Here is a 27,670-nt window from a genome sequence, read left to right on the forward strand (position 1 = left end):
GCTACCAGACGAATCGCTACCAAAGTATTAAAATTTCCGCCCGGACAGGGACTTGAACCCTGGACCCTTAGGTTAAAAGCCTAATGCTCTACCGACTGAGCTATCCGGGCTCACACGAGCCTGCAAAACCTCACACGATGCACAACTATACATTGACTCATGTCCTTTACTGTTGTGCAATCGCTGCATGGGGCCGTTACTAATAAAACGTCGCCTAAATGCTGCCTACAAGCCTATCGCGCTAAGCTCGTAACACACTATCGAAGACTGCTGGCACACGATGCAACAACAAATTGCACCAGTTGTTACGTCTCATACGTTGGAGCAGAGAATTTACGTGTTTTGTCGACAATCACTGGGCAATTGGAAAATTCACAAGCATTTCGAATGCAATGTTTTCCACGTTTTCGCTCATTTCACGATTCCGTTGAAGACGTTCTTCACCACCTGACACAGAAAAAGGAATGCAGTCGGTAGGATATTTTTAATTCTTTTGCTTCTAAGGGAGTTAGTTGTCTAGTGAGTTCCTCTTATGGCATGCACTAGACAACCACAACAGCTACAGGAGAGAGTCATTTTTGTTGCCAGCGGTAGTTGCATTATCACAAACGCAGGGTAATTCCATTGGCGTCGCATCAAAACGAATACCTGCCGAAACCCGGGATCGAACCAGGGACCTTTAGATCTTCAGTCTAACGCTCTCCCAACTGAGCTATTTCGGCCGACGTTGAAAGCCGCCATTCGCATGTGTTCGTTAACCTCTGCCTCGTTGCCAATTTCACAGTCACCTTCGTCTGATAAGACACAGGGACGCTGAAAGGCGAGCAGCCAATGCAGTGAAGTTCCACACACATTTCTTCTGCTTCCGTCATCGTAACAAGCAAACATGTCGAACTCGATTCGTGTAATATTGACTTCGCTGACTTGACGTGACGCCACGCTGACGCTAGAAAACCCGTGCTATATCGAAGCCAGGGGCAACTCGTGTGCAGAGAACGAGACACAAGAAGGAGTGAGCCTCTCCACCATATGAGAGGCAGTATCTAGCAGATACACACGGTAAAACATTCAACTTGCGTTAGCTCATAAATTGCTACACGTCATCGTCTGCAAGCTAAACTGGACACATCTGCACTGCCCAGTGAGGCACCACTTGTACTAACACCTGGTGGACGGCTGTGAGACGAGGAGATGAGCTGCGGCTTCTGGGCGCGACTGTAACGCTGCGCCCTGGATCAAATAACACTGCACATTGCTGGTGACCCACGTGTTTAGTAGTGACACAACTGCTAGGATGCAGCTGAACGTCCGCCCTTTGAGAGCGAGAAAATTTGCGCAGTCGGCAGGACTCGAACCTACGCTCCCAGAGGGAATCTGATTTCAAGTCAGACGCCTTAACCACTCGGCCACGACTGCCGGTGGCGGAAGCGACTCCCGACAAGTGAAACCGCCATCCTTAGACGCAATCTGATGGCAGAAGACGGCGTTGCCTCGCTCTTTCCTGTAGGGTTTCCATTAGCCGTTAAGAAAGTGTATTAATTTTCGCCTAGACAGGGACTTGAACCCAGGACCGTTTGGTGGAAAACCTAACGCTCTACCGACTCAGCTATGCGGGCCCACGCACGAGCATTATCGTACAGCTGCGTGGTGTGCGAGTGATTCGCATTTCGTAATTACTGGCTTATGGCTCCAATGGCGACTTCACCGACTTCCCACTGACGCACCGCTGACGCTAGTTTTCTGTCGTCTTAAAACGATGGACATACCTACAAGCAGCTGCGAGATCTTAAGAAAAGAAACGCTGCACCACTGCTTTTGCCGCACTCGAATGATTGAAATTGCGATTCTTAAAAAGAAAATGAAATGTTCGCTCTGTCCAACACTTTCGAGCACATCTGTGTACTCACGATATCAGCGACGGCTTTCTGCAGTCCCAGCGTCAGTGCGAGGTGAACCGATAGCCACAGTAAGCAGCGGTCGTCGCGAAAACTCAGTATTCTTAAAACGGAAATTTTCGTCTTGTTGAGAATGGCGTCACTGGTTTGCACCCGCATTCGCCCAAGCATGTCACATGTGTGCGAAAATGTTTGCTCCTCTTTACGTAAAACCGCACGCAGCCGGTAGGATTCGAACCTACGCTCCCAGGGGGAATCTGATTTCGAGTCAGACGCCTTAACCACTCGGCCACGACTGCCGTTAGCGCGGTGCTCTCCCGACACATACAACTGCTACCGTTTCAAGCACTGTGGTGTCAGAAAACGGCGTAGCTGCATTATTTTCCGTAGCGTTTCCACCGCTACCAGACGAATCGCTACCAAAGTATTAAAATTTCCGCCCGGACAGGGACTTGAACCCTGGACCCTTAGGTTAAAAGCCTAATGCTCTACCGACTGAGCTATCCGGGCTCACACGAGCCTGCAAAACCTCACACGATGCACAACTATACATTGACTCATGTCCTTTACTGTTGTGCAATCGCTGCATGGGGCCGTTACTAATAAAACGTCGCCTAAATGCTGCCTACAAGCCTATCGCGCTAAGCTCGTAACACACTATCGAAGACTGCTGGCACACGATGCAACAACAAATTGCACCAGTTGTTACGTCTCATACGTTGGAGCAGAGAATTTACGTGTTTTGTCGACAATCACTGGGCAATTGGAAAATTCACAAGCATTTCGAATGCAATGTTTTCCACGTTTTCGCTCATTTCACGATTCCGTTGAAGACGTTCTTCACCACCTGACACAGAAAAAGGAATGCAGTCGGTAGGATATTTTTAATTCTTTTGCTTCTAAGGGAGTTAGTTGTCTAGTGAGTTCCTCTTATGGCATGCACTAGACAACCACAACAGCTACAGGAGAGAGTCATTTTTGTTGCCAGCGGTAGTTGCATTATCACAAACGCAGGGTAATTCCATTGGCGTCGCATCAAAACGAATACCTGCCGAAACCCGGGATCGAACCAGGGACCTTTAGATCTTCAGTCTAACGCTCTCCCAACTGAGCTATTTCGGCCGACGTTGAAAGCCGCCATTCGCATGTGTTCGTTAACCTCTGCCTCGTTGCCAATTTCACAGTCACCTTCGTCTGATAAGACACAGGGACGCTGAAAGGCGAGCAGCCAATGCAGTGAAGTTCCACACACATTTCTTCTGCTTCCGTCATCGTAACAAGCAAACATGTCGACTCGATTCGTGTAATATTGACTTCGCTGACTTGACGTGACGCCACGCTGACGCTAGAAAACCCGTGCTATATCGAAGCCAGGGGCAACTCGTGTGCAGAGAACGAGACACAAGAAGGAGTGAGCCTCTCCACCATATGAGAGGCAGTATCTAGCAGATACACACGGTAAAACATTCAACTTGCGTTAGCTCATAAATTGCTACACGTCATCGTCTGCAAGCTAAACTGGACACATCTGCACTGCCCAGTGAGGCACCACTTGTACTAACACCTGGTGGACGGCTGTGAGACGAGGAGATGAGCTGCGGCTTCTGGGCGCGACTGTAACGCTGCGCCCTGGATCAAATAACACTGCACATTGCTGGTGACCCACGTGTTTAGTAGTGACACAACTGCTAGGATGCAGCTGAACGTCCGCCCTTTGAGAGCGAGAAAATTTGCGCAGTCGGCAGGACTCGAACCTACGCTCCCAGAGGGAATCTGATTTCAAGTCAGACGCCTTAACCACTCGGCCACGACTGCCGGTGGCGGAAGCGACTCCCGACAAGTGAAACCGCCATCCTTAGACGCAATCTGATGGCAGAAGACGGCGTTGCCTCGCTCTTTCCTGTAGGGTTTCCATTAGCCGTTAAGAAAGTGTATTAATTTTCGCCTAGACAGGGACTTGAACCCAGGACCGTTTGGTGGAAAACCTAACGCTCTACCGACTCAGCTATGCGGGCCCACGCACGAGCATTATCGTACAGCTGCGTGGTGTGCGAGTGATTCGCATTTCGTAATTACTGGCTTATGGCTCCAATGGCGACTTCACCGACTTCCCACTGACGCACCGCTGACGCTAGTTTTCTGTCGTCTTAAAACGATGGACATACCTACAAGCAGCTGCGAGATCTTAAGAAAAGAAACGCTGCACCACTGCTTTTGCCGCACTCGAATGATTGAAATTGCGATTCTTAAAAAGAAAATGAAATGTTCGCTCTGTCCAACACTTTCGAGCACATCTGTGTACTCACGATATCAGCGACGGCTTTCTGCAGTCCCAGCGTCAGTGCGAGGTGAACCGATAGCCACAGTAAGCAGCGGTCGTCGCGAAAACTCAGTATTCTTAAAACGGAAATTTTCGTCTTGTTGAGAATGGCGTCACTGGTTTGCACCCGCATTCGCCCAAGCATGTCACATGTGTGCGAAAATGTTTGCTCCTCTTTACGTAAAACCGCACGCAGCCGGTAGGATTCGAACCTACGCTCCCAGGGGGAATCTGATTTCGAGTCAGACGCCTTAACCACTCGGCCACGACTGCCGTTAGCGCGGTGCTCTCCCGACACATACAACTGCTACCGTTTCAAGCACTGTGGTGTCAGAAAACGGCGTAGCTGCATTATTTTCCGTAGCGTTTCCACCGCTACCAGACGAATCGCTACCAAAGTATTAAAATTTCCGCCCGGACAGGGACTTGAACCCTGGACCCTTAGGTTAAAAGCCTAATGCTCTACCGACTGAGCTATCCGGGCTCACACGAGCCTGCAAAACCTCACACGATGCACAACTATACATTGACTCATGTCCTTTACTGTTGTGCAATCGCTGCATGGGGCCGTTACTAATAAAACGTCGCCTAAATGCTGCCTACAAGCCTATCGCGCTAAGCTCGTAACACACTATCGAAGACTGCTGGCACACGATGCAACAACAAATTGCACCAGTTGTTACGTCTCATACGTTGGAGCAGAGAATTTACGTGTTTTGTCGACAATCACTGGGCAATTGGAAAATTCACAAGCATTTCGAATGCAATGTTTTCCACGTTTTCGCTCATTTCACGATTCCGTTGAAGACGTTCTTCACCACCTGACACAGAAAAAGGAATGCAGTCGGTAGGATATTTTTAATTCTTTTGCTTCTAAGGGAGTTAGTTGTCTAGTGAGTTCCTCTTATGGCATGCACTAGACAACCACAACAGCTACAGGAGAGAGTCATTTTTGTTGCCAGCGGTAGTTGCATTATCACAAACGCAGGGTAATTCCATTGGCGTCGCATCAAAACGAATACCTGCCGAAACCCGGGATCGAACCAGGGACCTTTAGATCTTCAGTCTAACGCTCTCCCAACTGAGCTATTTCGGCCGACGTTGAAAGCCGCCATTCGCATGTGTTCGTTAACCTCTGCCTCGTTGCCAATTTCACAGTCACCTTCGTCTGATAAGACACAGGGACGCTGAAAGGCGAGCAGCCAATGCAGTGAAGTTCCACACACATTTCTTCTGCTTCCGTCATCGTAACAAGCAAACATGTCGACTCGATTCGTGTAATATTGACTTCGCTGACTTGACGTGACGCCACGCTGACGCTAGAAAACCCGTGCTATATCGAAGCCAGGGGCAACTCGTGTGCAGAGAACGAGACACAAGAAGGAGTGAGCCTCTCCACCATATGAGAGGCAGTATCTAGCAGATACACACGGTAAAACATTCAACTTGCGTTAGCTCATAAATTGCTACACGTCATCGTCTGCAAGCTAAACTGGACACATCTGCACTGCCCAGTGAGGCACCACTTGTACTAACACCTGGTGGACGGCTGTGAGACGAGGAGATGAGCTGCGGCTTCTGGGCGCGACTGTAACGCTGCGCCCTGGATCAAATAACACTGCACATTGCTGGTGACCCACGTGTTTAGTAGTGACACAACTGCTAGGATGCAGCTGAACGTCCGCCCTTTGAGAGCGAGAAAATTTGCGCAGTCGGCAGGACTCGAACCTACGCTCCCAGAGGGAATCTGATTTCAAGTCAGACGCCTTAACCACTCGGCCACGACTGCCGGTGGCGGAAGCGACTCCCGACAAGTGAAACCGCCATCCTTAGACGCAATCTGATGGCAGAAGACGGCGTTGCCTCGCTCTTTCCTGTAGGGTTTCCATTAGCCGTTAAGAAAGTGTATTAATTTTCGCCTAGACAGGGACTTGAACCCAGGACCGTTTGGTGGAAAACCTAACGCTCTACCGACTCAGCTATGCGGGCCCACGCACGAGCATTATCGTACAGCTGCGTGGTGTGCGAGTGATTCGCATTTCGTAATTACTGGCTTATGGCTCCAATGGCGACTTCACCGACTTCCCACTGACGCACCGCTGACGCTAGTTTTCTGTCGTCTTAAAACGATGGACATACCTACAAGCAGCTGCGAGATCTTAAGAAAAGAAACGCTGCACCACTGCTTTTGCCGCACTCGAATGATTGAAATTGCGATTCTTAAAAAGAAAATGAAATGTTCGCTCTGTCCAACACTTTCGAGCACATCTGTGTACTCACGATATCAGCGACGGCTTTCTGCAGTCCCAGCGTCAGTGCGAGGTGAACCGATAGCCACAGTAAGCAGCGGTCGTCGCGAAAACTCAGTATTCTTAAAACGGAAATTTTCGTCTTGTTGAGAATGGCGTCACTGGTTTGCACCCGCATTCGCCCAAGCATGTCACATGTGTGCGAAAATGTTTGCTCCTCTTTACGTAAAACCGCACGCAGCCGGTAGGATTCGAACCTACGCTCCCAGGGGGAATCTGATTTCGAGTCAGACGCCTTAACCACTCGGCCACGACTGCCGTTAGCGCGGTGCTCTCCCGACACATACAACTGCTACCGTTTCAAGCACTGTGGTGTCAGAAAACGGCGTAGCTGCATTATTTTCCGTAGCGTTTCCACCGCTACCAGACGAATCGCTACCAAAGTATTAAAATTTCCGCCCGGACAGGGACTTGAACCCTGGACCCTTAGGTTAAAAGCCTAATGCTCTACCGACTGAGCTATCCGGGCTCACACGAGCCTGCAAAACCTCACACGATGCACAACTATACATTGACTCATGTCCTTTACTGTTGTGCAATCGCTGCATGGGGCCGTTACTAATAAAACGTCGCCTAAATGCTGCCTACAAGCCTATCGCGCTAAGCTCGTAACACACTATCGAAGACTGCTGGCACACGATGCAACAACAAATTGCACCAGTTGTTACGTCTCATACGTTGGAGCAGAGAATTTACGTGTTTTGTCGACAATCACTGGGCAATTGGAAAATTCACAAGCATTTCGAATGCAATGTTTTCCACGTTTTCGCTCATTTCACGATTCCGTTGAAGACGTTCTTCACCACCTGACACAGAAAAAGGAATGCAGTCGGTAGGATATTTTTAATTCTTTTGCTTCTAAGGGAGTTAGTTGTCTAGTGAGTTCCTCTTATGGCATGCACTAGACAACCACAACAGCTACAGGAGAGAGTCATTTTTGTTGCCAGCGGTAGTTGCATTATCACAAACGCAGGGTAATTCCATTGGCGTCGCATCAAAACGAATACCTGCCGAAACCCGGATCGAACCAGGGACCTTTAGATCTTCAGTCTAACGCTCTCCCAACTGAGCTATTTCGGCCGACGTTGAAAGCCGCCATTCGCATGTGTTCGTTAACCTCTGCCTCGTTGCCAATTTCACAGTCACCTTCGTCTGATAAGACACAGGGACGCTGAAAGGCGAGCAGCCAATGCAGTGAAGTTCCACACACATTTCTTCTGCTTCCGTCATCGTAACAAGCAAACATGTCGACTCGATTCGTGTAATATTGACTTCGCTGACTTGACGTGACGCCACGCTGACGCTAGAAAACCCGTGCTATATCGAAGCCAGGGGCAACTCGTGTGCAGAGAACGAGACACAAGAAGGAGTGAGCCTCTCCACCATATGAGAGGCAGTATCTAGCAGATACACACGGTAAAACATTCAACTTGCGTTAGCTCATAAATTGCTACACGTCATCGTCTGCAAGCTAAACTGGACACATCTGCACTGCCCAGTGAGGCACCACTTGTACTAACACCTGGTGGACGGCTGTGAGACGAGGAGATGAGCTGCGGCTTCTGGGCGCGACTGTAACGCTGCGCCCTGGATCAAATAACACTGCACATTGCTGGTGACCCACGTGTTTAGTAGTGACACAACTGCTAGGATGCAGCTGAACGTCCGCCCTTTGAGAGCGAGAAAATTTGCGCAGTCGGCAGGACTCGAACCTACGCTCCCAGAGGGAATCTGATTTCAAGTCAGACGCCTTAACCACTCGGCCACGACTGCCGGTGGCGGAAGCGACTCCCGACAAGTGAAACCGCCATCCTTAGACGCAATCTGATGGCAGAAGACGGCGTTGCCTCGCTCTTTCCTGTAGGGTTTCCATTAGCCGTTAAGAAAGTGTATTAATTTTCGCCTAGACAGGGACTTGAACCCAGGACCGTTTGGTGGAAAACCTAACGCTCTACCGACTCAGCTATGCGGGCCCACGCACGAGCATTATCGTACAGCTGCGTGGTGTGCGAGTGATTCGCATTTCGTAATTACTGGCTTATGGCTCCAATGGCGACTTCACCGACTTCCCACTGACGCACCGCTGACGCTAGTTTTCTGTCGTCTTAAAACGATGGACATACCTACAAGCAGCTGCGAGATCTTAAGAAAAGAAACGCTGCACCACTGCTTTTGCCGCACTCGAATGATTGAAATTGCGATTCTTAAAAAGAAAATGAAATGTTCGCTCTGTCCAACACTTTCGAGCACATCTGTGTACTCACGATATCAGCGACGGCTTTCTGCAGTCCCAGCGTCAGTGCGAGGTGAACCGATAGCCACAGTAAGCAGCGGTCGTCGCGAAAACTCAGTATTCTTAAAACGGAAATTTTCGTCTTGTTGAGAATGGCGTCACTGGTTTGCACCCGCATTCGCCCAAGCATGTCACATGTGTGCGAAAATGTTTGCTCCTCTTTACGTAAAACCGCACGCAGCCGGTAGGATTCGAACCTACGCTCCCAGGGGGAATCTGATTTCGAGTCAGACGCCTTAACCACTCGGCCACGACTGCCGTTAGCGCGGTGCTCTCCCGACACATACAACTGCTACCGTTTCAAGCACTGTGGTGTCAGAAAACGGCGTAGCTGCATTATTTTCCGTAGCGTTTCCACCGCTACCAGACGAATCGCTACCAAAGTATTAAAATTTCCGCCCGGACAGGGACTTGAACCCTGGACCCTTAGGTTAAAAGCCTAATGCTCTACCGACTGAGCTATCCGGGCTCACACGAGCCTGCAAAACCTCACACGATGCACAACTATACATTGACTCATGTCCTTTACTGTTGTGCAATCGCTGCATGGGGCCGTTACTAATAAAACGTCGCCTAAATGCTGCCTACAAGCCTATCGCGCTAAGCTCGTAACACACTATCGAAGACTGCTGGCACACGATGCAACAACAAATTGCACCAGTTGTTACGTCTCATACGTTGGAGCAGAGAATTTACGTGTTTTGTCGACAATCACTGGGCAATTGGAAAATTCACAAGCATTTCGAATGCAATGTTTTCCACGTTTTCGCTCATTTCACGATTCCGTTGAAGACGTTCTTCACCACCTGACACAGAAAAAGGAATGCAGTCGGTAGGATATTTTTAATTCTTTTGCTTCTAAGGGAGTTAGTTGTCTAGTGAGTTCCTCTTATGGCATGCACTAGACAACCACAACAGCTACAGGAGAGAGTCATTTTTGTTGCCAGCGGTAGTTGCATTATCACAAACGCAGGGTAATTCCATTGGCGTCGCATCAAAACGAATACCTGCCGAAACCCGGGATCGAACCAGGGACCTTTAGATCTTCAGTCTAACGCTCTCCCAACTGAGCTATTTCGGCCGACGTTGAAAGCCGCCATTCGCATGTGTTCGTTAACCTCTGCCTCGTTGCCAATTTCACAGTCACCTTCGTCTGATAAGACACAGGGACGCTGAAAGGCGAGCAGCCAATGCAGTGAAGTTCCACACACATTTCTTCTGCTTCCGTCATCGTAACAAGCAAACATGTCGACTCGATTCGTGTAATATTGACTTCGCTGACTTGACGTGACGCCACGCTGACGCTAGAAAACCCGTGCTATATCGAAGCCAGGGGCAACTCGTGTGCAGAGAACGAGACACAAGAAGGAGTGAGCCTCTCCACCATATGAGAGGCAGTATCTAGCAGATACACACGGTAAAACATTCAACTTGCGTTAGCTCATAAATTGCTACACGTCATCGTCTGCAAGCTAAACTGGACACATCTGCACTGCCCAGTGAGGCACCACTTGTACTAACACCTGGTGGACGGCTGTGAGACGAGGAGATGAGCTGCGGCTTCTGGGCGCGACTGTAACGCTGCGCCCTGGATCAAATAACACTGCACATTGCTGGTGACCCACGTGTTTAGTAGTGACACAACTGCTAGGATGCAGCTGAACGTCCGCCCTTTGAGAGCGAGAAAATTTGCGCAGTCGGCAGGACTCGAACCTACGCTCCCAGAGGGAATCTGATTTCAAGTCAGACGCCTTAACCACTCGGCCACGACTGCCGGTGGCGGAAGCGACTCCCGACAAGTGAAACCGCCATCCTTAGACGCAATCTGATGGCAGAAGACGGCGTTGCCTCGCTCTTTCCTGTAGGGTTTCCATTAGCCGTTAAGAAAGTGTATTAATTTTCGCCTAGACAGGGACTTGAACCCAGGACCGTTTGGTGGAAAACCTAACGCTCTACCGACTCAGCTATGCGGGCCCACGCACGAGCATTATCGTACAGCTGCGTGGTGTGCGAGTGATTCGCATTTCGTAATTACTGGCTTATGGCTCCAATGGCGACTTCACCGACTTCCCACTGACGCACCGCTGACGCTAGTTTTCTGTCGTCTTAAAACGATGGACATACCTACAAGCAGCTGCGAGATCTTAAGAAAAGAAACGCTGCACCACTGCTTTTGCCGCACTCGAATGATTGAAATTGCGATTCTTAAAAAGAAAATGAAATGTTCGCTCTGTCCAACACTTTCGAGCACATCTGTGTACTCACGATATCAGCGACGGCTTTCTGCAGTCCCAGCGTCAGTGCGAGGTGAACCGATAGCCACAGTAAGCAGCGGTCGTCGCGAAAACTCAGTATTCTTAAAACGGAAATTTTCGTCTTGTTGAGAATGGCGTCACTGGTTTGCACCCGCATTCGCCCAAGCATGTCACATGTGTGCGAAAATGTTTGCTCCTCTTTACGTAAAACCGCACGCAGCCGGTAGGATTCGAACCTACGCTCCCAGGGGGAATCTGATTTCGAGTCAGACGCCTTAACCACTCGGCCACGACTGCCGTTAGCGCGGTGCTCTCCCGACACATACAACTGCTACCGTTTCAAGCACTGTGGTGTCAGAAAACGGCGTAGCTGCATTATTTTCCGTAGCGTTTCCACCGCTACCAGACGAATCGCTACCAAAGTATTAAAATTTCCGCCCGGACAGGGACTTGAACCCTGGACCCTTAGGTTAAAAGCCTAATGCTCTACCGACTGAGCTATCCGGGCTCACACGAGCCTGCAAAACCTCACACGATGCACAACTATACATTGACTCATGTCCTTTACTGTTGTGCAATCGCTGCATGGGGCCGTTACTAATAAAACGTCGCCTAAATGCTGCCTACAAGCCTATCGCGCTAAGCTCGTAACACACTATCGAAGACTGCTGGCACACGATGCAACAACAAATTGCACCAGTTGTTACGTCTCATACGTTGGAGCAGAGAATTTACGTGTTTTGTCGACAATCACTGGGCAATTGGAAAATTCACAAGCATTTCGAATGCAATGTTTTCCACGTTTTCGCTCATTTCACGATTCCGTTGAAGACGTTCTTCACCACCTGACACAGAAAAAGGAATGCAGTCGGTAGGATATTTTTAATTCTTTTGCTTCTAAGGGAGTTAGTTGTCTAGTGAGTTCCTCTTATGGCATGCACTAGACAACCACAACAGCTACAGGAGAGAGTCATTTTTGTTGCCAGCGGTAGTTGCATTATCACAAACGCAGGGTAATTCCATTGGCGTCGCATCAAAACGAATACCTGCCGAAACCCGGGATCGAACCAGGGACCTTTAGATCTTCAGTCTAACGCTCTCCCAACTGAGCTATTTCGGCCGACGTTGAAAGCCGCCATTCGCATGTGTTCGTTAACCTCTGCCTCGTTGCCAATTTCACAGTCACCTTCGTCTGATAAGACACAGGGACGCTGAAAGGCGAGCAGCCAATGCAGTGAAGTTCCACACACATTTCTTCTGCTTCCGTCATCGTAACAAGCAAACATGTCGACTCGATTCGTGTAATATTGACTTCGCTGACTTGACGTGACGCCACGCTGACGCTAGAAAACCCGTGCTATATCGAAGCCAGGGGCAACTCGTGTGCAGAGAACGAGACACAAGAAGGAGTGAGCCTCTCCACCATATGAGAGGCAGTATCTAGCAGATACACACGGTAAAACATTCAACTTGCGTTAGCTCATAAATTGCTACACGTCATCGTCTGCAAGCTAAACTGGACACATCTGCACTGCCCAGTGAGGCACCACTTGTACTAACACCTGGTGGACGGCTGTGAGACGAGGAGATGAGCTGCGGCTTCTGGGCGCGACTGTAACGCTGCGCCCTGGATCAAATAACACTGCACATTGCTGGTGACCCACGTGTTTAGTAGTGACACAACTGCTAGGATGCAGCTGAACGTCCGCCCTTTGAGAGCGAGAAAATTTGCGCAGTCGGCAGGACTCGAACCTACGCTCCCAGAGGGAATCTGATTTCAAGTCAGACGCCTTAACCACTCGGCCACGACTGCCGGTGGCGGAAGCGACTCCCGACAAGTGAAACCGCCATCCTTAGACGCAATCTGATGGCAGAAGACGGCGTTGCCTCGCTCTTTCCTGTAGGGTTTCCATTAGCCGTTAAGAAAGTGTATTAATTTTCGCCTAGACAGGGACTTGAACCCAGGACCGTTTGGTGGAAAACCTAACGCTCTACCGACTCAGCTATGCGGGCCCACGCACGAGCATTATCAAAAAATGGCTCTGAGCACTATGGGACTCAACTGCTGTGGTCATAAGTCCCCTAGAACTTAGAACTACTTAAACCTAACTAACCTAAGGACATCACACACATCCATGCCCGAGGCAGGATTCGAACCTGCGACCGTAGCGGTCGTGCGGTTCCAGACTGTAGCGCCTTTAACCGCTTGGCCACTCCGGCCGGCACGAGCATTATCGAACAGCTGCGTGGTGTGCGAGTGATTCGCATTTCGTAATTACTGGCTTATGGCTCCAATGGCGACTTCACCGACTTCCCACTGACGCACCGCTGACGCTAGTTTTCTGTCGTCTTAAAACGATGGACATACCTACAAGCAGCTGCGAGATCTTAAGAAAAGAAACGCTGCACCACTGCTTTTGCCGCACTCGAATGATTGAAATTGCGATTCTTAAAAAGAAAATGAAATGTTCGCTCTGTCCAACACTTTCGAGCACATCTGTGTACTCACGATATCAGCGACGGCTTTCTGCAGTCCCAGCGTCAGTGCGAGGTGAACCGATAGCCACAGTAAGCAGCGGTCGTCGCGAAAACTCAGTATTCTTAAAACGGAAATTTTCGTCTTGTTGAGAATGGCGTCACTGGTTTGCACCCGCATTCGCCCAAGCATGTCACATGTGTGCGAAAATGTTTGCTCCTCTTTACGTAAAACCGCACGCAGCCGGTAGGATTCGAACCTACGCTCCCAGGGGGAATCTGATTTCGAGTCAGACGCCTTAACCACTCGGCCACGACTGCCGTTAGCGCGGTGCTCTCCCGACACATACAACTGCTACCGTTTCAAGCACTGTGGTGTCAGAAAACGGCGTAGCTGCATTATTTTCCGTAGCGTTTCCACCGCTACCAGACGAATCGCTACCAAAGTATTAAAATTTCCGCCCGGACAGGGACTTGAACCCTGGACCCTTAGGTTAAAAGCCTAATGCTCTACCGACTGAGCTATCCGGGCTCACACGAGCCTGCAAAACCTCACACGATGCACAACTATACATTGACTCATGTCCTTTACTGTTGTGCAATCGCTGCATGGGGCCGTTACTAATAAAACGTCGCCTAAATGCTGCCTACAAGCCTATCGCGCTAAGCTCGTAACACACTATCGAAGACTGCTGGCACACGATGCAACAACAAATTGCACCAGTTGTTACGTCTCATACGTTGGAGCAGAGAATTTACGTGTTTTGTCGACAATCACTGGGCAATTGGAAAATTCACAAGCATTTCGAATGCAATGTTTTCCACGTTTTCGCTCATTTCACGATTCCGTTGAAGACGTTCTTCACCACCTGACACAGAAAAAGGAATGCAGTCGGTAGGATATTTTTAATTCTTTTGCTTCTAAGGGAGTTAGTTGTCTAGTGAGTTCCTCTTATGGCATGCACTAGACAACCACAACAGCTACAGGAGAGAGTCATTTTTGTTGCCAGCGGTAGTTGCATTATCACAAACGCAGGGTAATTCCATTGGCGTCGCATCAAAACGAATACCTGCCGAAACCCGGGATCGAACCAGGGACCTTTAGATCTTCAGTCTAACGCTCTCCCAACTGAGCTATTTCGGCCGACGTTGAAAGCCGCCATTCGCATGTGTTCGTTAACCTCTGCCTCGTTGCCAATTTCACAGTCACCTTCGTCTGATAAGACACAGGGACGCTGAAAGGCGAGCAGCCAATGCAGTGAAGTTCCACACACATTTCTTCTGCTTCCGTCATCGTAACAAGCAAACATGTCGACTCGATTCGTGTAATATTGACTTCGCTGACTTGACGTGACGCCACGCTGACGCTAGAAAACCCGTGCTATATCGAAGCCAGGGGCAACTCGTGTGCAGAGAACGAGACACAAGAAGGAGTGAGCCTCTCCACCATATGAGAGGCAGTATCTAGCAGATACACACGGTAAAACATTCAACTTGCGTTAGCTCATAAATTGCTACACGTCATCGTCTGCAAGCTAAACTGGACACATCTGCACTGCCCAGTGAGGCACCACTTGTACTAACACCTGGTGGACGGCTGTGAGACGAGGAGATGAGCTGCGGCTTCTGGGCGCGACTGTAACGCTGCGCCCTGGATCAAATAACACTGCACATTGCTGGTGACCCACGTGTTTAGTAGTGACACAACTGCTAGGATGCAGCTGAACGTCCGCCCTTTGAGAGCGAGAAAATTTGCGCAGTCGGCAGGACTCGAACCTACGCTCCCAGAGGGAATCTGATTTCAAGTCAGACGCCTTAACCACTCGGCCACGACTGCCGGTGGCGGAAGCGACTCCCGACAAGTGAAACCGCCATCCTTAGACGCAATCTGATGGCAGAAGACGGCGTTGCCTCGCTCTTTCCTGTAGGGTTTCCATTAGCCGTTAAGAAAGTGTATTAATTTTCGCCTAGACAGGGACTTGAACCCAGGACCGTTTGGTGGAAAACCTAACGCTCTACCGACTCAGCTATGCGGGCCCACGCACGAGCATTATCGTACAGCTGCGTGGTGTGCGAGTGATTCGCATTTCGTAATTACTGGCTTATGGCTCCAATGGCGACTTCACCGACTTCCCACTGACGCACCGCTGACGCTAGTTTTCTGTCGTCTTAAAACGATGGACATACCTACAAGCAGCTGCGAGATCTTAAGAAAAGAAACGCTGCACCACTGCTTTTGCCGCACTCGAATGATTGAAATTGCGATTCTTAAAAAGAAAATGAAATGTTCGCTCTGTCCAACACTTTCGAGCACATCTGTGTACTCACGATATCAGCGACGGCTTTCTGCAGTCCCAGCGTCAGTGCGAGGTGAACCGATAGCCACAGTAAGCAGCGGTCGTCGCGAAAACTCAGTATTCTTAAAACGGAAATTTTCGTCTTGTTGAGAATGGCGTCACTGGTTTGCACCCGCATTCGCCCAAGCATGTCACATGTGTGCGAAAATGTTTGCTCCTCTTTACGTAAAACCGCACGCAGCCGGTAGGATTCGAACCTACGCTCCCAGGGGGAATCTGATTTCGAGTCAGACGCCTTAACCACTCGGCCACGACTGCCGTTAGCGCGGTGCTCTCCCGACACATACAACTGCTACCGTTTCAAGCACTGTGGTGTCAGAAAACGGCGTAGCTGCATTATTTTCCGTAGCGTTTCCACCGCTACCAGACGAATCGCTACCAAAGTATTAAAATTTCCGCCCGGACAGGGACTTGAACCCTGGACCCTTAGGTTAAAAGCCTAATGCTCTACCGACTGAGCTATCCGGGCTCACACGAGCCTGCAAAACCTCACACGATGCACAACTATACATTGACTCATGTCCTTTACTGTTGTGCAATCGCTGCATGGGGCCGTTACTAATAAAACGTCGCCTAAATGCTGCCTACAAGCCTATCGCGCTAAGCTCGTAACACACTATCGAAGACTGCTGGCACACGATGCAACAACAAATTGCACCAGTTGTTACGTCTCATACGTTGGAGCAGAGAATTTACGTGTTTTGTCGACAATCACTGGGCAATTGGAAAATTCACAAGCATTTCGAATGCAATGTTTTCCACGTTTTCGCTCATTTCACGATTCCGTTGAAGACGTTCTTCACCACCTGACACAGAAAAAGGAATGCAGTCGGTAGGATATTTTTAATTCTTTTGCTTCTAAGGGAGTTAGTTGTCTAGTGAGTTCCTCTTATGGCATGCACTAGACAACCACAACAGCTACAGGAGAGAGTCATTTTTGTTGCCAGCGGTAGTTGCATTATCACAAACGCAGGGTAATTCCATTGGCGTCGCATCAAAACGAATACCTGCCGAAACCCGGGATCGAACCAGGGACCTTTAGATCTTCAGTCTAACGCTCTCCCAACTGAGCTATTTCGGCCGACGTTGAAAGCCGCCATTCGCATGTGTTCGTTAACCTCTGCCTCGTTGCCAATTTCACAGTCACCTTCGTCTGATAAGACACAGGGACGCTGAAAGGCGAGCAGCCAATGCAGTGAAGTTCCACACACATTTCTTCTGCTTCCGTCATCGTAACAAGCAAACATGTCGACTCGATTCGTGTAATATTGACTTCGCTGACTTGACGTGACGCCACGCTGACGCTAGAAAACCCGTGCTATATCGAAGCCAGGGGCAACTCGTGTGCAGAGAACGAGACACAAGAAGGAGTGAGCCTCTCCACCATATGAGAGGCAGTATCTAGCAGATACACACGGTAAAACATTCAACTTGCGTTAGCTCATAAATTGCTACACGTCATCGTCTGCAAGCTAAACTGGACACATCTGCACTGCCCAGTGAGGCACCACTTGTACTAACACCTGGTGGACGGCTGTGAGACGAGGAGATGAGCTGCGGCTTCTGGGCGCGACTGTAACGCTGCGCCCTGGATCAAATAACACTGCACATTGCTGGTGACCCACGTGTTTAGTAGTGACACAACTGCTAGGATGCAGCTGAACGTCCGCCCTTTGAGAGCGAGAAAATTTGCGCAGTCGGCAGGACTCGAACCTACGCTCCCAGAGGGAATCTGATTTCAAGTCAGACGCCTTAACCACTCGGCCACGACTGCCGGTGGCGGAAGCGACTCCCGACAAGTGAAACCGCCATCCTTAGACGCAATCTGATGGCAGAAGACGGCGTTGCCTCGCTCTTTCCTGTAGGGTTTCCATTAGCCGTTAAGAAAGTGTATTAATTTTCGCCTAGACAGGGACTTGAACCCAGGACCGTTTGGTGGAAAACCTAACGCTCTACCGACTCAGCTATGCGGGCCCACGCACGAGCATTATCGTACAGCTGCGTGGTGTGCGAGTGATTCGCATTTCGTAATTACTGGCTTATGGCTCCAATGGCGACTTCACCGACTTCCCACTGACGCACCGCTGACGCTTTTTTTTTTTTTTTTTTTTTTTAATGGACTTGTAGTCCGGGGTGATAGGTTTCAATACAGCATCACCGGTCTATTGCGGTCTAACTGTGTTGGTGAGCCAGTAAATTTCCACTGTGCAGTGACTGCGTCACTGCAATTCACTTTGGAGGTGTGGCGGTGGGACTCGTGGTCCCGTACCACCCTCTGACGGTGATAGTACTACATGAGTCAGGCAGAATTTATTGCCTAACATGTGATAGTACTACATGAGTCAGGCAGAATTTATTGCCTAACATGTGCAGGTGAAGGTGTGCCCGCTGACGCTAGTTTTCTGTCGTCTTAAAACGATGGACATACCTACAAGCAGCTGCGAGATCTTAAGAAAAGAAACGCTGCACCACTGCTTTTGCCGCACTCGAATGATTGAAATTGCGATTCTTAAAAAGAAAATGAAATGTTCGCTCTGTCCAACACTTTCGAGCACATCTGTGTACTCACGATATCAGCGACGGCTTTCTGCAGTCCCAGCGTCAGTGCGAGGTGAACCGATAGCCACAGTAAGCAGCGGTCGTCGCGAAAACTCAGTATTCTTAAAACGGAAATTTTCGTCTTGTTGAGAATGGCGTCACTGGTTTGCACCCGCATTCGCCCAAGCATGTCACATGTGTGCGAAAATGTTTGCTCCTCTTTACGTAAAACCGCACGCAGCCGGTAGGATTCGAACCTACGCTCCCAGGGGGAATCTGATTTCGAGTCAGACGCCTTAACCACTCGGCCACGACTGCCGTTAGCGCGGTGCTCTCCCGACACATACAACTGCTACCGTTTCAAGCACTGTGGTGTCAGAAAACGGCGTAGCTGCATTATTTTCCGTAGCGTTTCCACCGCTACCAGACGAATCGCTACCAAAGTATTAAAATTTCCGCCCGGACAGGGACTTGAACCCTGGACCCTTAGGTTAAAAGCCTAATGCTCTACCGACTGAGCTATCCGGGCTCACACGAGCCTGCAAAACCTCACACGATGCACAACTATACATTGACTCATGTCCTTTACTGTTGTGCAATCGCTGCATGGGGCCGTTACTAATAAAACGTCGCCTAAATGCTGCCTACAAGCCTATCGCGCTAAGCTCGTAACACACTATCGAAGACTGCTGGCACACGATGCAACAACAAATTGCACCAGTTGTTACGTCTCATACGTTGGAGCAGAGAATTTACGTGTTTTGTCGACAATCACTGGGCAATTGGAAAATTCACAAGCATTTCGAATGCAATGTTTTCCACGTTTTCGCTCATTTCACGATTCCGTTGAAGACGTTCTTCACCACCTGACACAGAAAAAGGAATGCAGTCGGTAGGATATTTTTAATTCTTTTGCTTCTAAGGGAGTTAGTTGTCTAGTGAGTTCCTCTTATGGCATGCACTAGACAACCACAACAGCTACAGGAGAGAGTCATTTTTGTTGCCAGCGGTAGTTGCATTATCACAAACGCAGGGTAATTCCATTGGCGTCGCATCAAAACGAATACCTGCCGAAACCCGGGATCGAACCAGGGACCTTTAGATCTTCAGTCTAACGCTCTCCCAACTGAGCTATTTCGGCCGACGTTGAAAGCCGCCATTCGCATGTGTTCGTTAACCTCTGCCTCGTTGCCAATTTCACAGTCACCTTCGTCTGATAAGACACAGGGACGCTGAAAGGCGAGCAGCCAATGCAGTGAAGTTCCACACACATTTCTTCTGCTTCCGTCATCGTAACAAGCAAACATGTCGACTCGATTCGTGTAATATTGACTTCGCTGACTTGACGTGACGCCACGCTGACGCTAGAAAACCCGTGCTATATCGAAGCCAGGGGCAACTCGTGTGCAGAGAACGAGACACAAGAAGGAGTGAGCCTCTCCACCATATGAGAGGCAGTATCTAGCAGATACACACGGTAAAACATTCAACTTGCGTTAGCTCATAAATTGCTACACGTCATCGTCTGCAAGCTAAACTGGACACATCTGCACTGCCCAGTGAGGCACCACTTGTACTAACACCTGGTGGACGGCTGTGAGACGAGGAGATGAGCTGCGGCTTCTGGGCGCGACTGTAACGCTGCGCCCTGGATCAAATAACACTGCACATTGCTGGTGACCCACGTGTTTAGTAGTGACACAACTGCTAGGATGCAGCTGAACGTCCGCCCTTTGAGAGCGAGAAAATTTGCGCAGTCGGCAGGACTCGAACCTACGCTCCCAGAGGGAATCTGATTTCAAGTCAGACGCCTTAACCACTCGGCCACGACTGCCGGTGGCGGAAGCGACTCCCGACAAGTGAAACCGCCATCCTTAGACGCAATCTGATGGCAGAAGACGGCGTTGCCTCGCTCTTTCCTGTAGGGTTTCCATTAGCCGTTAAGAAAGTGTATTAATTTTCGCCTAGACAGGGACTTGAACCCAGGACCGTTTGGTGGAAAACCTAACGCTCTACCGACTCAGCTATGCGGGCCCACGCACGAGCATTATCGTACAGCTGCGTGGTGTGCGAGTGATTCGCATTTCGTAATTACTGGCTTATGGCTCCAATGGCGACTTCACCGACTTCCCACTGACGCACCGCTGACGCTAGTTTTCTGTCGTCTTAAAACGATGGACATACCTACAAGCAGCTGCGAGATCTTAAGAAAAGAAACGCTGCACCACTGCTTTTGCCGCACTCGAATGATTGAAATTGCGATTCTTAAAAAGAAAATGAAATGTTCGCTCTGTCCAACACTTTCGAGCACATCTGTGTACTCACGATATCAGCGACGGCTTTCTGCAGTCCCAGCGTCAGTGCGAGGTGAACCGATAGCCACAGTAAGCAGCGGTCGTCGCGAAAACTCAGTATTCTTAAAACGGAAATTTTCGTCTTGTTGAGAATGGCGTCACTGGTTTGCACCCGCATTCGCCCAAGCATGTCACATGTGTGCGAAAATGTTTGCTCCTCTTTACGTAAAACCGCACGCAGCCGGTAGGATTCGAACCTACGCTCCCAGGGGGAATCTGATTTCGAGTCAGACGCCTTAACCACTCGGCCACGACTGCCGTTAGCGCGGTGCTCTCCCGACACATACAACTGCTACCGTTTCAAGCACTGTGGTGTCAGAAAACGGCGTAGCTGCATTATTTTCCGTAGCGTTTCCACCGCTACCAGACGAATCGCTACCAAAGTATTAAAATTTCCGCCCGGACAGGGACTTGAACCCTGGACCCTTAGGTTAAAAGCCTAATGCTCTACCGACTGAGCTATCCGGGCTCACACGAGCCTGCAAAACCTCACACGATGCACAACTATACATTGACTCATGTCCTTTACTGTTGTGCAATCGCTGCATGGGGCCGTTACTAATAAAACGTCGCCTAAATGCTGCCTACAAGCCTATCGCGCTAAGCTCGTAACACACTATCGAAGACTGCTGGCACACGATGCAACAACAAATTGCACCAGTTGTTACGTCTCATACGTTGGAGCAGAGAATTTACGTGTTTTGTCGACAATCACTGGGCAATTGGAAAATTCACAAGCATTTCGAATGCAATGTTTTCCACGTTTTCGCTCATTTCACGATTCCGTTGAAGACGTTCTTCACCACCTGACACAGAAAAAGGAATGCAGTCGGTAGGATATTTTTAATTCTTTTGCTTCTAAGGGAGTTAGTTGTCTAGTGAGTTCCTCTTATGGCATGCACTAGACAACCACAACAGCTACAGGAGAGAGTCATTTTTGTTGCCAGCGGTAGTTGCATTATCACAAACGCAGGGTAATTCCATTGGCGTCGCATCAAAACGAATACCTGCCGAAACCCGGGATCGAACCAGGGACCTTTAGATCTTCAGTCTAACGCTCTCCCAACTGAGCTATTTCGGCCGACGTTGAAAGCCGCCATTCGCATGTGTTCGTTAACCTCTGCCTCGTTGCCAATTTCACAGTCACCTTCGTCTGATAAGACACAGGGACGCTGAAAGGCGAGCAGCCAATGCAGTGAAGTTCCACACACATTTCTTCTGCTTCCGTCATCGTAACAAGCAAACATGTCGACTCGATTCGTGTAATATTGACTTCGCTGACTTGACGTGACGCCACGCTGACGCTAGAAAACCCGTGCTATATCGAAGCCAGGGGCAACTCGTGTGCAGAGAACGAGACACAAGAAGGAGTGAGCCTCTCCACCATATGAGAGGCAGTATCTAGCAGATACACACGGTAAAACATTCAACTTGCGTTAGCTCATAAATTGCTACACGTCATCGTCTGCAAGCTAAACTGGACACATCTGCACTGCCCAGTGAGGCACCACTTGTACTAACACCTGGTGGACGGCTGTGAGACGAGGAGATGAGCTGCGGCTTCTGGGCGCGACTGTAACGCTGCGCCCTGGATCAAATAACACTGCACATTGCTGGTGACCCACGTGTTTAGTAGTGACACAACTGCTAGGATGCAGCTGAACGTCCGCCCTTTGAGAGCGAGAAAATTTGCGCAGTCGGCAGGACTCGAACCTACGCTCCCAGAGGGAATCTGATTTCAAGTCAGACGCCTTAACCACTCGGCCACGACTGCCGGTGGCGGAAGCGACTCCCGACAAGTGAAACCGCCATCCTTAGACGCAATCTGATGGCAGAAGACGGCGTTGCCTCGCTCTTTCCTGTAGGGTTTCCATTAGCCGTTAAGAAAGTGTATTAATTTTCGCCTAGACAGGGACTTGAACCCAGGACCGTTTGGTGGAAAACCTAACGCTCTACCGACTCAGCTATGCGGGCCCACGCACGAGCATTATCGTACAGCTGCGTGGTGTGCGAGTGATTCGCATTTCGTAATTACTGGCTTATGGCTCCAATGGCGACTTCACCGACTTCCCACTGACGCACCGCTGACGCTAGTTTTCTGTCGTCTTAAAACGATGGACATACCTACAAGCAGCTGCGAGATCTTAAGAAAAGAAACGCTGCACCACTGCTTTTGCCGCACTCGAATGATTGAAATTGCGATTCTTAAAAAGAAAATGAAATGTTCGCTCTGTCCAACACTTTCGAGCACATCTGTGTACTCACGATATCAGCGACGGCTTTCTGCAGTCCCAGCGTCAGTGCGAGGTGAACCGATAGCCACAGTAAGCAGCGGTCGTCGCGAAAACTCAGTATTCTTAAAACGGAAATTTTCGTCTTGTTGAGAATGGCGTCACTGGTTTGCACCCGCATTCGCCCAAGCATGTCACATGTGTGCGAAAATGTTTGCTCCTCTTTACGTAAAACCGCACGCAGCCGGTAGGATTCGAACCTACGCTCCCAGGGGGAATCTGATTTCGAGTCAGACGCCTTAACCACTCGGCCACGACTGCCGTTAGCGCGGTGCTCTCCCGACACATACAACTGCTACCGTTTCAAGCACTGTGGTGTCAGAAAACGGCGTAGCTGCATTATTTTCCGTAGCGTTTCCACCGCTACCAGACGAATCGCTACCAAAGTATTAAAATTTCCGCCCGGACAGGGACTTGAACCCTGGACCCTTAGGTTAAAAGCCTAATGCTCTACCGACTGAGCTATCCGGGCTCACACGAGCCTGCAAAACCTCACACGATGCACAACTATACATTGACTCATGTCCTTTACTGTTGTGCAATCGCTGCATGGGGCCGTTACTAATAAAACGTCGCCTAAATGCTGCCTACAAGCCTATCGCGCTAAGCTCGTAACACACTATCGAAGACTGCTGGCACACGATGCAACAACAAATTGCACCAGTTGTTACGTCTCATACGTTGGAGCAGAGAATTTACGTGTTTTGTCGACAATCACTGGGCAATTGGAAAATTCACAAGCATTTCGAATGCAATGTTTTCCACGTTTTCGCTCATTTCACGATTCCGTTGAAGACGTTCTTCACCACCTGACACAGAAAAAGGAATGCAGTCGGTAGGATATTTTTAATTCTTTTGCTTCTAAGGGAGTTAGTTGTCTAGTGAGTTCCTCTTATGGCATGCACTAGACAACCACAACAGCTACAGGAGAGAGTCATTTTTGTTGCCAGCGGTAGTTGCATTATCACAAACGCAGGGTAATTCCATTGGCGTCGCATCAAAACGAATACCTGCCGAAACCCGGGATCGAACCAGGGACCTTTAGATCTTCAGTCTAACGCTCTCCCAACTGAGCTATTTCGGCCGACGTTGAAAGCCGCCATTCGCATGTGTTCGTTAACCTCTGCCTCGTTGCCAATTTCACAGTCACCTTCGTCTGATAAGACACAGGGACGCTGAAAGGCGAGCAGCCAATGCAGTGAAGTTCCACACACATTTCTTCTGCTTCCGTCATCGTAACAAGCAAACATGTCGACTCGATTCGTGTAATATTGACTTCGCTGACTTGACGTGACGCCACGCTGACGCTAGAAAACCCGTGCTATATCGAAGCCAGGGGCAACTCGTGTGCAGAGAACGAGACACAAGAAGGAGTGAGCCTCTCCACCATATGAGAGGCAGTATCTAGCAGATACACACGGTAAAACATTCAACTTGCGTTAGCTCATAAATTGCTACACGTCATCGTCTGCAAGCTAAACTGGACACATCTGCACTGCCCAGTGAGGCACCACTTGTACTAACACCTGGTGGACGGCTGTGAGACGAGGAGATGAGCTGCGGCTTCTGGGCGCGACTGTAACGCTGCGCCCTGGATCAAATAACACTGCACATTGCTGGTGACCCACGTGTTTAGTAGTGACACAACTGCTAGGATGCAGCTGAACGTCCGCCCTTTGAGAGCGAGAAAATTTGCGCAGTCGGCAGGACTCGAACCTACGCTCCCAGAGGGAATCTGATTTCAAGTCAGACGCCTTAACCACTCGGCCACGACTGCCGGTGGCGGAAGCGACTCCCGACAAGTGAAACCGCCATCCTTAGACGCAATCTGATGGCAGAAGACGGCGTTGCCTCGCTCTTTCCTGTAGGGTTTCCATTAGCCGTTAAGAAAGTGTATTAATTTTCGCCTAGACAGGGACTTGAACCCAGGACCGTTTGGTGGAAAACCTAACGCTCTACCGACTCAGCTATGCGGGCCCACGCACGAGCATTATCGTACAGCTGCGTGGTGTGCGAGTGATTCGCATTTCGTAATTACTGGCTTATGGCTCCAATGGCGACTTCACCGACTTCCCACTGACGCACCGCTGACGCTAGTTTTCTGTCGTCTTAAAACGATGGACATACCTACAAGCAGCTGCGAGATCTTAAGAAAAGAAACGCTGCACCACTGCTTTTGCCGCACTCGAATGATTGAAATTGCGATTCTTAAAAAGAAAATGAAATGTTCGCTCTGTCCAACACTTTCGAGCACATCTGTGTACTCACGATATCAGCGACGGCTTTCTGCAGTCCCAGCGTCAGTGCGAGGTGAACCGATAGCCACAGTAAGCAGCGGTCGTCGCGAAAACTCAGTATTCTTAAAACGGAAATTTTCGTCTTGTTGAGAATGGCGTCACTGGTTTGCACCCGCATTCGCCCAAGCATGTCACATGTGTGCGAAAATGTTTGCTCCTCTTTACGTAAAACCGCACGCAGCCGGTAGGATTCGAACCTACGCTCCCAGGGGGAATCTGATTTCGAGTCAGACGCCTTAACCACTCGGCCACGACTGCCGTTAGCGCGGTGCTCTCCCGACACATACAACTGCTACCGTTTCAAGCACTGTGGTGTCAGAAAACGGCGTAGCTGCATTATTTTCCGTAGCGTTTCCACCGCTACCAGACGAATCGCTACCAAAGTATTAAAATTTCCGCCCGGACAGGGACTTGAACCCTGGACCCTTAGGTTAAAAGCCTAATGCTCTACCGACTGAGCTATCCGGGCTCACACGAGCCTGCAAAACCTCACACGATGCACAACTATACATTGACTCATGTCCTTTACTGTTGTGCAATCGCTGCATGGGGCCGTTACTAATAAAACGTCGCCTAAATGCTGCCTACAAGCCTATCGCGCTAAGCTCGTAACACACTATCGAAGACTGCTGGCACACGATGCAACAACAAATTGCACCAGTTGTTACGTCTCATACGTTGGAGCAGAGAATTTACGTGTTTTGTCGACAATCACTGGGCAATTGGAAAATTCACAAGCATTTCGAATGCAATGTTTTCCACGTTTTCGCTCATTTCACGATTCCGTTGAAGACGTTCTTCACCACCTGACACAGAAAAAGGAATGCAGTCGGTAGGATATTTTTAATTCTTTTGCTTCTAAGGGAGTTAGTTGTCTAGTGAGTTCCTCTTATGGCATGCACTAGACAACCACAACAGCTACAGGAGAGAGTCATTTTTGTTGCCAGCGGTAGTTGCATTATCACAAACGCAGGGTAATTCCATTGGCGTCGCATCAAAACGAATACCTGCCGAAACCCGGGATCGAACCAGGGACCTTTAGATCTTCAGTCTAACGCTCTCCCAACTGAGCTATTTCGGCCGACGTTGAAAGCCGCCATTCGCATGTGTTCGTTAACCTCTGCCTCGTTGCCAATTTCACAGTCACCTTCGTCTGATAAGACACAGGGACGCTGAAAGGCGAGCAGCCAATGCAGTGAAGTTCCACACACATTTCTTCTGCTTCCGTCATCGTAACAAGCAAACATGTCGACTCGATTCGTGTAATATTGACTTCGCTGACTTGACGTGACGCCACGCTGACGCTAGAAAACCCGTGCTATATCGAAGCCAGGGGCAACTCGTGTGCAGAGAACGAGACACAAGAAGGAGTGAGCCTCTCCACCATATGAGAGGCAGTATCTAGCAGATACACACGGTAAAACATTCAACTTGCGTTAGCTCATAAATTGCTACACGTCATCGTCTGCAAGCTAAACTGGACACATCTGCACTGCCCAGTGAGGCACCACTTGTACTAACACCTGGTGGACGGCTGTGAGACGAGGAGATGAGCTGCGGCTTCTGGGCGCGACTGTAACGCTGCGCCCTGGATCAAATAACACTGCACATTGCTGGTGACCCACGTGTTTAGTAGTGACACAACTGCTAGGATGCAGCTGAACGTCCGCCCTTTGAGAGCGAGAAAATTTGCGCAGTCGGCAGGACTCGAACCTACGCTCCCAGAGGGAATCTGATTTCAAGTCAGACGCCTTAACCACTCGGCCACGACTGCCGGTGGCGGAAGCGACTCCCGACAAGTGAAACCGCCATCCTTAGACGCAATCTGATGGCAGAAGACGGCGTTGCCTCGCTCTTTCCTGTAGGGTTTCCATTAGCCGTTAAGAAAGTGTATTAATTTTCGCCTAGACAGGGACTTGAACCCAGGACCGTTTGGTGGAAAACCTAACGCTCTACCGACTCAGCTATGCGGGCCCACGCACGAGCATTATCGTACAGCTGCGTGGTGTGCGAGTGATTCGCATTTCGTAATTACTGGCTTATGGCTCCAATGGCGACTTCACCGACTTCCCACTGACGCACCGCTGACGCTAGTTTTCTGTCGTCTTAAAACGATGGACATACCTACAAGCAGCTGCGAGATCTTAAGAAAAGAAACGCTGCACCACTGCTTTTGCCGCACTCGAATGATTGAAATTGCGATTCTTAAAAAGAAAATGAAATGTTCGCTCTGTCCAACACTTTCGAGCACATCTGTGTACTCACGATATCAGCGACGGCTTTCTG

At 49.6% G+C, this 27,670-nt stretch overlaps 47 non-coding genes across 47 annotated transcripts; all 47 read right to left on the reverse strand.

Moving 5' to 3' along the window:
- Nucleotides 1-37: 37 nt before the first annotated feature.
- Nucleotides 38-110, reverse strand: Trnak-uuu (transfer RNA lysine (anticodon UUU)). Its single transcript has one exon. It is a non-coding gene; the product is annotated as a tRNA-Lys (tRNA).
- A 539-nt stretch (nucleotides 111-649) lies between these two features.
- Trnaf-gaa (transfer RNA phenylalanine (anticodon GAA)) lies at nucleotides 650-722 on the reverse strand. Its single transcript has one exon. It is a non-coding gene; the product is annotated as a tRNA-Phe (tRNA).
- Nucleotides 723-1,334: 612 nt separating this feature from the next.
- On the reverse strand, nucleotides 1,335-1,416 carry Trnas-uga (transfer RNA serine (anticodon UGA)). The gene has a single exon. It is a non-coding gene; the product is annotated as a tRNA-Ser (tRNA).
- Nucleotides 1,417-2,112: 696 nt separating this feature from the next.
- Nucleotides 2,113-2,194, reverse strand: Trnas-cga (transfer RNA serine (anticodon CGA)). The gene has a single exon. It is a non-coding gene; the product is annotated as a tRNA-Ser (tRNA).
- Nucleotides 2,195-2,332: 138 nt separating this feature from the next.
- Nucleotides 2,333-2,405, reverse strand: Trnak-uuu (transfer RNA lysine (anticodon UUU)). The gene has a single exon. It is a non-coding gene; the product is annotated as a tRNA-Lys (tRNA).
- A 539-nt stretch (nucleotides 2,406-2,944) lies between these two features.
- Nucleotides 2,945-3,017, reverse strand: Trnaf-gaa (transfer RNA phenylalanine (anticodon GAA)). Its single transcript has one exon. It is a non-coding gene; the product is annotated as a tRNA-Phe (tRNA).
- A 611-nt stretch (nucleotides 3,018-3,628) lies between these two features.
- Nucleotides 3,629-3,710, reverse strand: Trnas-uga (transfer RNA serine (anticodon UGA)). The gene has a single exon. It is a non-coding gene; the product is annotated as a tRNA-Ser (tRNA).
- Nucleotides 3,711-4,406: 696 nt separating this feature from the next.
- Nucleotides 4,407-4,488, reverse strand: Trnas-cga (transfer RNA serine (anticodon CGA)). The gene has a single exon. It is a non-coding gene; the product is annotated as a tRNA-Ser (tRNA).
- Nucleotides 4,489-4,626: 138 nt separating this feature from the next.
- Trnak-uuu (transfer RNA lysine (anticodon UUU)) lies at nucleotides 4,627-4,699 on the reverse strand. The gene has a single exon. It is a non-coding gene; the product is annotated as a tRNA-Lys (tRNA).
- Nucleotides 4,700-5,238: 539 nt separating this feature from the next.
- On the reverse strand, nucleotides 5,239-5,311 carry Trnaf-gaa (transfer RNA phenylalanine (anticodon GAA)). The gene has a single exon. It is a non-coding gene; the product is annotated as a tRNA-Phe (tRNA).
- A 611-nt stretch (nucleotides 5,312-5,922) lies between these two features.
- Nucleotides 5,923-6,004, reverse strand: Trnas-uga (transfer RNA serine (anticodon UGA)). The gene has a single exon. It is a non-coding gene; the product is annotated as a tRNA-Ser (tRNA).
- A 696-nt stretch (nucleotides 6,005-6,700) lies between these two features.
- Trnas-cga (transfer RNA serine (anticodon CGA)) lies at nucleotides 6,701-6,782 on the reverse strand. Its single transcript has one exon. It is a non-coding gene; the product is annotated as a tRNA-Ser (tRNA).
- Nucleotides 6,783-6,920: 138 nt separating this feature from the next.
- Trnak-uuu (transfer RNA lysine (anticodon UUU)) lies at nucleotides 6,921-6,993 on the reverse strand. The gene has a single exon. It is a non-coding gene; the product is annotated as a tRNA-Lys (tRNA).
- Nucleotides 6,994-7,532: 539 nt separating this feature from the next.
- Trnaf-gaa (transfer RNA phenylalanine (anticodon GAA)) lies at nucleotides 7,533-7,604 on the reverse strand. Its single transcript has one exon. It is a non-coding gene; the product is annotated as a tRNA-Phe (tRNA).
- A 611-nt stretch (nucleotides 7,605-8,215) lies between these two features.
- Trnas-uga (transfer RNA serine (anticodon UGA)) lies at nucleotides 8,216-8,297 on the reverse strand. Its single transcript has one exon. It is a non-coding gene; the product is annotated as a tRNA-Ser (tRNA).
- A 696-nt stretch (nucleotides 8,298-8,993) lies between these two features.
- Trnas-cga (transfer RNA serine (anticodon CGA)) lies at nucleotides 8,994-9,075 on the reverse strand. The gene has a single exon. It is a non-coding gene; the product is annotated as a tRNA-Ser (tRNA).
- Nucleotides 9,076-9,213: 138 nt separating this feature from the next.
- Nucleotides 9,214-9,286, reverse strand: Trnak-uuu (transfer RNA lysine (anticodon UUU)). The gene has a single exon. It is a non-coding gene; the product is annotated as a tRNA-Lys (tRNA).
- Nucleotides 9,287-9,825: 539 nt separating this feature from the next.
- Trnaf-gaa (transfer RNA phenylalanine (anticodon GAA)) lies at nucleotides 9,826-9,898 on the reverse strand. Its single transcript has one exon. It is a non-coding gene; the product is annotated as a tRNA-Phe (tRNA).
- Nucleotides 9,899-10,509: 611 nt separating this feature from the next.
- On the reverse strand, nucleotides 10,510-10,591 carry Trnas-uga (transfer RNA serine (anticodon UGA)). Its single transcript has one exon. It is a non-coding gene; the product is annotated as a tRNA-Ser (tRNA).
- A 696-nt stretch (nucleotides 10,592-11,287) lies between these two features.
- Trnas-cga (transfer RNA serine (anticodon CGA)) lies at nucleotides 11,288-11,369 on the reverse strand. The gene has a single exon. It is a non-coding gene; the product is annotated as a tRNA-Ser (tRNA).
- A 138-nt stretch (nucleotides 11,370-11,507) lies between these two features.
- Nucleotides 11,508-11,580, reverse strand: Trnak-uuu (transfer RNA lysine (anticodon UUU)). Its single transcript has one exon. It is a non-coding gene; the product is annotated as a tRNA-Lys (tRNA).
- A 539-nt stretch (nucleotides 11,581-12,119) lies between these two features.
- On the reverse strand, nucleotides 12,120-12,192 carry Trnaf-gaa (transfer RNA phenylalanine (anticodon GAA)). Its single transcript has one exon. It is a non-coding gene; the product is annotated as a tRNA-Phe (tRNA).
- Nucleotides 12,193-12,803: 611 nt separating this feature from the next.
- Trnas-uga (transfer RNA serine (anticodon UGA)) lies at nucleotides 12,804-12,885 on the reverse strand. Its single transcript has one exon. It is a non-coding gene; the product is annotated as a tRNA-Ser (tRNA).
- Nucleotides 12,886-13,786: 901 nt separating this feature from the next.
- Trnas-cga (transfer RNA serine (anticodon CGA)) lies at nucleotides 13,787-13,868 on the reverse strand. Its single transcript has one exon. It is a non-coding gene; the product is annotated as a tRNA-Ser (tRNA).
- Nucleotides 13,869-14,006: 138 nt separating this feature from the next.
- Nucleotides 14,007-14,079, reverse strand: Trnak-uuu (transfer RNA lysine (anticodon UUU)). Its single transcript has one exon. It is a non-coding gene; the product is annotated as a tRNA-Lys (tRNA).
- Nucleotides 14,080-14,618: 539 nt separating this feature from the next.
- Trnaf-gaa (transfer RNA phenylalanine (anticodon GAA)) lies at nucleotides 14,619-14,691 on the reverse strand. Its single transcript has one exon. It is a non-coding gene; the product is annotated as a tRNA-Phe (tRNA).
- A 611-nt stretch (nucleotides 14,692-15,302) lies between these two features.
- Trnas-uga (transfer RNA serine (anticodon UGA)) lies at nucleotides 15,303-15,384 on the reverse strand. Its single transcript has one exon. It is a non-coding gene; the product is annotated as a tRNA-Ser (tRNA).
- Nucleotides 15,385-16,080: 696 nt separating this feature from the next.
- Trnas-cga (transfer RNA serine (anticodon CGA)) lies at nucleotides 16,081-16,162 on the reverse strand. The gene has a single exon. It is a non-coding gene; the product is annotated as a tRNA-Ser (tRNA).
- Nucleotides 16,163-16,300: 138 nt separating this feature from the next.
- Nucleotides 16,301-16,373, reverse strand: Trnak-uuu (transfer RNA lysine (anticodon UUU)). Its single transcript has one exon. It is a non-coding gene; the product is annotated as a tRNA-Lys (tRNA).
- A 539-nt stretch (nucleotides 16,374-16,912) lies between these two features.
- Nucleotides 16,913-16,985, reverse strand: Trnaf-gaa (transfer RNA phenylalanine (anticodon GAA)). The gene has a single exon. It is a non-coding gene; the product is annotated as a tRNA-Phe (tRNA).
- Nucleotides 16,986-17,596: 611 nt separating this feature from the next.
- Trnas-uga (transfer RNA serine (anticodon UGA)) lies at nucleotides 17,597-17,678 on the reverse strand. The gene has a single exon. It is a non-coding gene; the product is annotated as a tRNA-Ser (tRNA).
- Nucleotides 17,679-18,678: 1,000 nt separating this feature from the next.
- Trnas-cga (transfer RNA serine (anticodon CGA)) lies at nucleotides 18,679-18,760 on the reverse strand. The gene has a single exon. It is a non-coding gene; the product is annotated as a tRNA-Ser (tRNA).
- A 138-nt stretch (nucleotides 18,761-18,898) lies between these two features.
- Trnak-uuu (transfer RNA lysine (anticodon UUU)) lies at nucleotides 18,899-18,971 on the reverse strand. The gene has a single exon. It is a non-coding gene; the product is annotated as a tRNA-Lys (tRNA).
- A 539-nt stretch (nucleotides 18,972-19,510) lies between these two features.
- Trnaf-gaa (transfer RNA phenylalanine (anticodon GAA)) lies at nucleotides 19,511-19,583 on the reverse strand. The gene has a single exon. It is a non-coding gene; the product is annotated as a tRNA-Phe (tRNA).
- Nucleotides 19,584-20,194: 611 nt separating this feature from the next.
- Trnas-uga (transfer RNA serine (anticodon UGA)) lies at nucleotides 20,195-20,276 on the reverse strand. Its single transcript has one exon. It is a non-coding gene; the product is annotated as a tRNA-Ser (tRNA).
- A 696-nt stretch (nucleotides 20,277-20,972) lies between these two features.
- Trnas-cga (transfer RNA serine (anticodon CGA)) lies at nucleotides 20,973-21,054 on the reverse strand. The gene has a single exon. It is a non-coding gene; the product is annotated as a tRNA-Ser (tRNA).
- A 138-nt stretch (nucleotides 21,055-21,192) lies between these two features.
- On the reverse strand, nucleotides 21,193-21,265 carry Trnak-uuu (transfer RNA lysine (anticodon UUU)). The gene has a single exon. It is a non-coding gene; the product is annotated as a tRNA-Lys (tRNA).
- A 539-nt stretch (nucleotides 21,266-21,804) lies between these two features.
- Nucleotides 21,805-21,877, reverse strand: Trnaf-gaa (transfer RNA phenylalanine (anticodon GAA)). Its single transcript has one exon. It is a non-coding gene; the product is annotated as a tRNA-Phe (tRNA).
- Nucleotides 21,878-22,488: 611 nt separating this feature from the next.
- On the reverse strand, nucleotides 22,489-22,570 carry Trnas-uga (transfer RNA serine (anticodon UGA)). Its single transcript has one exon. It is a non-coding gene; the product is annotated as a tRNA-Ser (tRNA).
- Nucleotides 22,571-23,266: 696 nt separating this feature from the next.
- Nucleotides 23,267-23,348, reverse strand: Trnas-cga (transfer RNA serine (anticodon CGA)). The gene has a single exon. It is a non-coding gene; the product is annotated as a tRNA-Ser (tRNA).
- Nucleotides 23,349-23,486: 138 nt separating this feature from the next.
- Nucleotides 23,487-23,559, reverse strand: Trnak-uuu (transfer RNA lysine (anticodon UUU)). Its single transcript has one exon. It is a non-coding gene; the product is annotated as a tRNA-Lys (tRNA).
- A 539-nt stretch (nucleotides 23,560-24,098) lies between these two features.
- On the reverse strand, nucleotides 24,099-24,171 carry Trnaf-gaa (transfer RNA phenylalanine (anticodon GAA)). Its single transcript has one exon. It is a non-coding gene; the product is annotated as a tRNA-Phe (tRNA).
- A 611-nt stretch (nucleotides 24,172-24,782) lies between these two features.
- Trnas-uga (transfer RNA serine (anticodon UGA)) lies at nucleotides 24,783-24,864 on the reverse strand. The gene has a single exon. It is a non-coding gene; the product is annotated as a tRNA-Ser (tRNA).
- Nucleotides 24,865-25,560: 696 nt separating this feature from the next.
- Trnas-cga (transfer RNA serine (anticodon CGA)) lies at nucleotides 25,561-25,642 on the reverse strand. Its single transcript has one exon. It is a non-coding gene; the product is annotated as a tRNA-Ser (tRNA).
- Nucleotides 25,643-25,780: 138 nt separating this feature from the next.
- Trnak-uuu (transfer RNA lysine (anticodon UUU)) lies at nucleotides 25,781-25,853 on the reverse strand. Its single transcript has one exon. It is a non-coding gene; the product is annotated as a tRNA-Lys (tRNA).
- Nucleotides 25,854-26,392: 539 nt separating this feature from the next.
- On the reverse strand, nucleotides 26,393-26,465 carry Trnaf-gaa (transfer RNA phenylalanine (anticodon GAA)). Its single transcript has one exon. It is a non-coding gene; the product is annotated as a tRNA-Phe (tRNA).
- A 611-nt stretch (nucleotides 26,466-27,076) lies between these two features.
- Trnas-uga (transfer RNA serine (anticodon UGA)) lies at nucleotides 27,077-27,158 on the reverse strand. Its single transcript has one exon. It is a non-coding gene; the product is annotated as a tRNA-Ser (tRNA).
- Nucleotides 27,159-27,670: the final 512 nt, after the last annotated feature.

The sequence above is a fragment of the Schistocerca cancellata genome, unplaced genomic scaffold (assembly GCF_023864275.1).
Source record: "Schistocerca cancellata isolate TAMUIC-IGC-003103 unplaced genomic scaffold, iqSchCanc2.1 HiC_scaffold_414, whole genome shotgun sequence".
Classification (NCBI taxonomy): Eukaryota; Metazoa; Arthropoda; class Insecta; order Orthoptera; family Acrididae; genus Schistocerca; species Schistocerca cancellata.